General features: G+C 40.8%; 1 pseudogene; it reads right to left on the reverse strand.

Moving 5' to 3' along the window:
* Positions 1-6,197: 6,197 nt before the first annotated feature.
* Positions 6,198-6,686, reverse strand: LOC145119270 (putative mitochondrial protein ymf1; annotated as a pseudogene).
* Positions 6,687-7,863: the final 1,177 nt, after the last annotated feature.

Consider the following 7,863-nt stretch of genomic DNA (forward strand, 5'->3'; position numbering starts at 1 on the left):
CTTCTTCCTATTGAACATCGAACAAAAAAAACATCTCGCCATTAGCTCAACTAAGAGTTCCGAATCAAAAAAGTGAAATGAACGTTATATGACTAAGCAAAGACGTCTGGGTTCGCTTCAAACTACTTGTAATTAAGACTAAAAGTAAGGAAGTCCTTTTCTTGGCTTGCCCTACGTTCATTATACCCACCCCTTTTTTTAAAGAACTTGATTTCAATCTCAACAAAGAAATGAAAGCATAACTATTTGCTTGTTGTCCTTTTACTTACTCAATTATGGAGGTCTCTCGGATGTCTGATCCGATCAGTCTCGTCATGAAGATAATTCCGATATTCCACTAAGAAAGGTCTCGTCACGACAACTCAATTTGTCCGGTAAACTACTAGGGGCTCCCCATGGTTTAGTAAAAGTGATGGGGGATTTTCTCCTCATCCGGGGGTTCATTTAATTCATCATGAAGTCAAAAGTGAAGGTTTTAAAAACTTCGTACAATTCATGATCGGCCATTCCATTTGTGCTTTCAGCAAGTAGGCAACGCAAATCTATTTCTTTGCTTTAATCGAGTACCAATTGCTTGGATGCGTTTGAAGCCTCGAGATGACTTGTAGAAAAAAAGCTTTCTAGGCTTGTCTTTTGTGTCCGTAACAAATGGTCCATTTTATGATGGGCGAATGACGGGGAGTGAACCCGCGCGTGGTGGATTCACAATCCACTGCCTTGATCAAATTGGCTACATTCGCCCCTACCCGCGCACAGGTTTCAGTCTCTATCTACGATAAGATCCTTTCAAATCCTTCCAAGGGTGCTCAAGGGGACGCAAGGCTCTAAGCTCGTACCTTATAAGTAAGCTCTTTATGCTCTCTCCACTTACTCCTTTTCGTAGCATAGATCATTCTTCTCTTAATATATTTTGAGAAGAGTGAGTGGACTTTCGAAAGTTTCGACTTTTCGATCTTTCTTCCCTTAGCGTATAAGCACTAAGTAAGTAAACTACATTTTTTCTTCTCTTTTGTCCCTTTTTTTGTTTTTTTGAATAATCAAGATATCTCTGAAAAATACACTAAAGGAAACTGTTAAGTATAGACGATGCTTAGAAATGATAGTAACACCTGGGGCCTTCGGAATGCCAAATCCCAGCTTAAGTCCAAAAGGCCTACACTTTAACTAGGAATAGAAAGGTCCGCGAAATAACTGCGTTGCTCGATCAGTGAAACCTGGGTGATGGTATTCCGGGTTGAGACATTCGTAATGGATCCATCATAGACGCTATTTTAGATGGTTCTGATTGTGAGCTATAATCTTTAACTAGGGGGATCTGGAGTTTCCAGAATCTATACTAGTTTGCCCAGTAATGTTGTGGCTGCAATGCGTAGGTCATCGTTCTCTGATCCGTTCTTTAGGTGAGAGGAAACCTTCTCTTTCAAAATCAATGGAATGTTGTGTAAGAATCGATCTCATATAATATACTATATTAAGTGACTTACTCCCCAAAAGCATGCTATGCTCAAAAGGAGAAGTCGGTTCGCTCGATTTCAGTTGAAGTCAGTTCACAAGGAAGAAAGAGCTCACGATCTTCACTCATCCATCACTCCCACTTGAAGTTAAGACGTAGTAGCAGCATGAGATGAGGGATCACACAGAGACGAATGTTGTCAAAGCTACTAAGGATACCACCTAAGAAAGCACATAATAGACCTACATATCGGCCAGTATCGGGCAGAGATACGGACCATGAAAGAATGGGATTCAATCGAACCTTTTTAGGCAATTCCTAATGCAGAAGAGGGGCGCTAATAAGAAGACAGATCAGGAATGGATTCAATAGAGAAAGAAGTTATTTCTGATTCGAATCAAGAAAGACAATGAATTTACGAGATCTTGATCCGTTCAATGCCTTCAGTTGTGAACAATAGGGACCCATTATGTTGATTAATTCTCTGCCCCAGCTCTAACAAACTGGTTTTTCTTTCTCACAGAATTAGTTAAATCATTAGATTCTTCTTCCTTCTTTCGGTAACATATACCGAGATAGGCTGGGAAATCCCCCTTCAATAGACAGGTGGAAACTTGACCTCTAAGTAAGGACATGAATTCCCGTTCCCAATCAAACACAACAATCATGAAAAGCTGAACCGATGAAGGAACCTCTTTTCATTGTTAAAGCAAGTGTGCTTTTCAAGGTTTTTCTTTACTCTTACTAAAGTAGGCACACAGAAAAGTCTCTATTTGGCTTTTCACTGAAACCAATACGTCTAAACATAAGTTAGGTGCTTTCACGACTCACTAAATAGGGGATCAAAATCTTTGCACAGTAGAGGCAGAGGACAAGGCGAATGTAGAGGACACAACATATCCAGGGAAGGAAGATGGTATAGACTCACTCTCATTCATGGAATGGGCAAAATCATCCCTAATGAATTTCAGTAAAGATATGCTTATACGACGAAGTCACATAAGTGATCATTGACTGCAGTTTTCTCTTTTCTCTCCCGAATGTGGGGAACTTTTTTCGGTTTTTTTTCTCTTCAGCACAACACTCAATGGTGATGCACGACATCATTACTGAATCCTTTCATTGACCTTTATTTTCTATAACGATAAAATCCCTCCTCTCAGTGATGTGGGTGTGAAACCCAAATCAGAAAAGCTCAGCAAGCCAATGGCTCAATGGTTCTCACCACCCTCCTCTGGCGCAAACACCGTTTGCTGCGCTGCGCTCATCACAAGAAGCCGGAGAACTCTCTGGGGTGGTCTTCAAGTGCGATGATAGTCATTCTGAAGTTTTCTACTATGCCATCTTTATTAGTTGAAAGACCGGGATTAGGGATTGGTCTTAGTGGTCAATGAAAATGTACTAGTGTGTTGTCTTAACATGCATATATTTTATTAGACTGCTAGCTTTACCAGCGGTAAGAGGGTGAAAAGAGGGTGCATGAGCGAAGTAGGATCCTCTTTTTTTGTATCCCATCGACGATATTCTTTGGTTTTCGTACATAAGTATTTTCATAAGCAAAGTCGAATATTTGTTACAAATCTAGATCCTACACTCTCATCTCTAGCCTCTAGCAATCATCTTAGTATATTAGTCAAGCTATATCTTGTACTTTCTTAGGCCTAACTAAGAAAAGAGAACAATAGAAGAAAAGCAAAAGAAAATATGAATTTCATCTAGGCTGCTTCATTAAAGTCTAGGACTTAGGAAATACTTATAAATTGAGCAGTTATAAAGCAGTTTAATCACATTTATCGTCTCTCACTAAGCTCTGATCTGGTGTCGTTGCTCACAGCCCAAGAAGAGTAGTCCTTTCATTGGATAGCGGGATTATGCTTAATGGGATAGATCGATCATCGCTTCCTTCCTCTACTAGTTTTGGAGTCAAGCCAGCAAAGAAGTACAGTCCTTCCTTTTTCACTGGCTAGCATCATAGGGATATTCGACGTTTAATGAGATAGTCTAGTTCTAGACTAAAGCTAGCAAAAAACAAGATTGAGGTCGATATGGGCATTACTAGTAATTGCTAAGGTGCTTTATTAAGTATTTCCCAGGCTCCTCTCTAGTCTCTTTCCATCCTTTGTGATTTCATATACTATTCCCGTATGCCATATCTCTTGTTCAATCTTGCTATACGTCCAAGCTCGGTAGTTGGAAGCAGAACTGAGACTGGATGTGACTGAAGAAAAAGGGAGATAGGTGTGATAGGAGGGCACGATTAAACATATAAGCGACGGCTCTCTCTCTCTCTCTCTCTCTCTCTCTCTCTCTCTCTCTCTTGCTCTATGGTCTTGTGTGAACTCTTTTCCGCCCATTATTGATCTTCACTCTAAGTGAGCAGGTCAAATCAGTTGATGTGATAGCAATAGTAAGCAGGGAAGCAGAAGCAAAAGGTCTTCAAAGAACTTTTGTGTAATAAAGCCTCTTGGTCTCATTTCATTGGTCTCTAAGGAAAAGTCTCGCTTAATCGTTCATCGATCTTTTTCTGTAAGGCCTCGGGCTCCACGAATTCCGATTTATGTTTTTGTTTGTATTAAAGTGTTGGTAGCTTCTAGCCTCGAACTGGAAAGTCTCATCGGCGGGGGTACTATAGATATATCATAACTCTTTAATTGAGATTCAATCTATATAATCAATCAATCAGTATGTGCAATATACTGGTCTTTGCGATATGCTCTTTCAAATAGATCACAGATCTTCCTGCTTAGCTACACTGCTCTCTGAGCTCTTTTTTCCGCTATCGCTTCCTCTAGTACTAGCTCTGATCTCTCTTCAGCAGTTGCAGTATAATTCTTTAATTCATCTCCTGCCCTTTATAGTCGTAATTGCTAGAAACTCAATATCATTGGCAATTGGCATTGGCGTAATCTTTTTTCTCCTTTCGGAAGGGGGTCATGTCAAAAGCAAGAAAAGGCATTTCAAATGGCATGCCCTTACTCTAATTCTAAATAAAGCTCTTTTGCTCTCATGGTCAGGCCTATAACAAGTATCTAAAAAATCTTTTCTTTTCGGCCTATGGTTCGATCAAAGCAATGACTTGAGTGAGTAAGGAAGTAGGCCCTTTTACCCCAGCTGTGAGTTATTACTGACCCCTCTCTGTCTCTCTCCTGCATTGTGAACGAAGTGAGTAATTCGTTGGTGCTCTCCCTTCAGTAAGTAGTTCGGATGGCTGGATACATGCTACGCTCTGCCAAGATTTCCTAACTACGAGAAGCCTTAGGGTAATATAATCTTGAACAGCAATTTGAGAGCATCTGTGGAATTGAAAGAAGGGGATAACCTGACTTTCACTTTCATAAAAAGAGAAAACTGGACTTTCACTTTAAGAAATGGAATTGCAATGAGCCAGAAGTTATAATCTCGCCAAACCACCTGTCTTCATTTCCCGTAGTTCCCCCCCCCCCCCCCCAGAAACATCGGTTTTCCTACTTCTACTCTAGCCGGGGGTAACTGCCTTTTTGAGAACCAAGTGGCCCTTGAGGAAGACCTTCAGAAAATCCCTTTAAATCAGGGAAAGGAGTTCAAGCCCATAGAATAAGTCTAGTGTGTGATAGGTACCAATAGTCTTTATGGCGTTCTTAGCCCTTATGCAAAGCACTAACGACTTCGATCTTCTGAAAGGGGCTTAGGGCATATCATCAAAGAAAGAATCCCGAGGAAGGGGCGAAGCTGAGGTTAGAAATGGTTTCTCGCGCTGTTGCTAGTTCTTCTATTATTGGTAGTTCCTCAGGCCGGGTTGTTTATTTGTCAAAGCTTTTTCAATTCTTTTAGAACCTTTCATATGTGCCTATTGGAAGATTTAGGCTACCTCCTCTCTTTCTAATCTCATTCAGATAATAAGCATGTCTGGTTTATTAGATAGTGAGTGGGTAAGAGAGGTGCTTGGTCTGTCTCCGAATGTGGGCCTAAAATCAGTAGCCAAGTCTCTGAATATTCCCGAGGATTCTCAGGATACAGACAGCCTTAAGGTGCTAACGGAGCTTCCACGGTCTCAGTAAATGAAGGTGCTTACTTTATTGGTTGGCATCTTGGTTATATTCGTTATGAAGAATGAAGGAGCGACGATGGAGTTCCCTTCCACGACATGGGAAAGGATCATGGGATGAGGAAAAGAAAGAAAAGGTGCAAGGTGAGGAGATATCGATAGGTAGAATAGGTGAAATGAGTTTGAAGGAATTAATTACGACACGCTTCTTTAGCATAGGCCACAGAGTGGAGTTGGAAGGTTCAATGAACTACGCGAAGGGGAAATCTTGGGCGCTATTTTTGTCTATATACAAGTGGCGTAGGCGAAGCTATGGCGACTCATGGAGTAGACAACGAGCTCCTCTTGAACAGAAAGCAACAAGCTGCAAGCACTACTCCAAAAAGCAGTGAGCTCCACAACAAAAGCGAAGTGAGTCATGGTAGCCTATTAAGTTTTTCGTTTGCATCGTATCGTACTATGTGAGGGGTCCGTACCTCCTTTAGATAGAACCCCCTACTCCTAATGTAAAGCTAGAACTACTGCTACTTTGGAATCCGCGATCACACATAAATATCTCGCCTTCCAAAAAAAGTGGCTGCTAATTAGCACTAATTCTAATGGGGACCATCGATCAAGAAGGACTTCGGAGACTACCATCGAATTGATCAAAAAAGAAAAATAGGGCGAACTCTTCTAGTTGCGCCTCTAACCTATTTGACTCTTTGGCCGCAGTTATAGTTATTTAGGTGGTATCCCAAGATTGAAGAGATCTAATTCCTCCAGGGAACACATGAAACAAAGATACGTACTGGGTAAATAGAAATGGAAAAGAGATGTTTCCAATTCATCAAAATGAGAAGCTTTTTCTACATCCATATGATCTACTAAAGTAGATCAGTATTACCCATATAATAAAAGTAGATCTTAGTCCATGGAATCCCAAGAAGGTAAGAAATCCAACTTGTATGATGCTTCTTTGGCCAAATATGATATACAAGTGGGACCTGCACTATGCACAAGTTGTGCGAAAAACCGCTTCTTTTTTCTGGTTCTGAAACAACTTGGGCGGAATAGGGTTCTACCGGAAAACCATGGATTTTTTAGTTTTCTCCATTGGTTACTGGTTGAACCACTGGAATGGAATGAGATAAGAATCTTTGGAGATCTTTCCTCTCCACTTACTCATAACATGCTTTACCTCTGTCAAAGACTTTTTCCGAATGGCATAATTGGGAGATTGATTACTCGATCTTCGAAGAAAACTGACTCCTCCTACTCATTCTTCTCCTTTAGGATAGGATCGTCGTTGTTCCTTCTTTCACTATTGATCTAATGATCTCACCATTTTCTAGTACTTCTCACAAACACGCGAGGGACTATCCTTTATATCGTTTTCCCTTTCTTTTCGCTCTCAAGACAAGGATCTCTCTCTTTTATAAAGAGAAGCAAAGCGCATGGCGCTGAAAGCTCAATAAACACAGACGAACATGATGCAGGTCATAGCATAAATGAAACCGCTGATCATTTCATAAAACATATATGCTTGACCTTTCTCGATGCTTTTTTTGGGTGACTCACCAACTGACCCAGCAGTGATCGATGATAGAAGGGTGTGACAAATCAAAGTCATTGGATTTGGTAGTTCTCCATGGACCTCTCTCTTTAGCCCTTTAAATATGTTCATAAATGGGTGTGCACCTCCAGATGGGCGAGGGTCGGCCTCCCACTCTCTTATCTTATACATCATTTATTAGCCGTTGGGTGGATCGTGCAATAGGCCTCTCTCGACACTCTGTTTCTCATACGTCTTTATGAAAGCCTTTCGCCTTTCGAGATCCGGTCCATCATCAACTCAGTCAGATCTTCTTGTTTGATCACTTTGATTAGGCTTACTTTAACGGACTTGATCGGCATTTCGTGGCCGCAGTCCCGCTGAATTCGGCATTTTATCAGGGTAGCGTAGTAAGGTTAGAGGCACAACTAGAAGAGTTGGCCCTATTTCTCTTTTTTTATCAATTCGATTTCCTTTCGGTAAACAAAATCCACAGTGGGTAGGGAAGCTTCCCATCCATTATAGTTTCTTCAAAAAGATAAATTAGAAGGTTGGGTGATCTCCTATCTTGTCCGGTCATTGTGGCAAGCGAATCTATTGAGAGATATATTGAGTCGGTAAGCAGGATTGACTTTTCGAATAGTGATATGATGCACGAAAAACGGCTGCTCATTTCATATCTTGAAGAAAGTCAAGAAGGAATAGATGGCTTGTCCCTATATCTAACTAAAATCTCTACTTTGATAGCACAGTAGTGCTTTCATTCCCTGCCACCCGCTTCTATAACTGGCTATTCCTTATCGACATTTCACGAAAAAATATTTCATGATCCATCCCATAATTGGATATAGA

Source organism: Lactuca virosa, chromosome 6, assembly GCF_052849685.1.
Source record: "Lactuca virosa cultivar CGN04683 chromosome 6, Lactuca_virosa_CGN04683_v6, whole genome shotgun sequence".
NCBI lineage: Eukaryota > Viridiplantae > Streptophyta > Magnoliopsida > Asterales > Asteraceae > Lactuca > Lactuca virosa.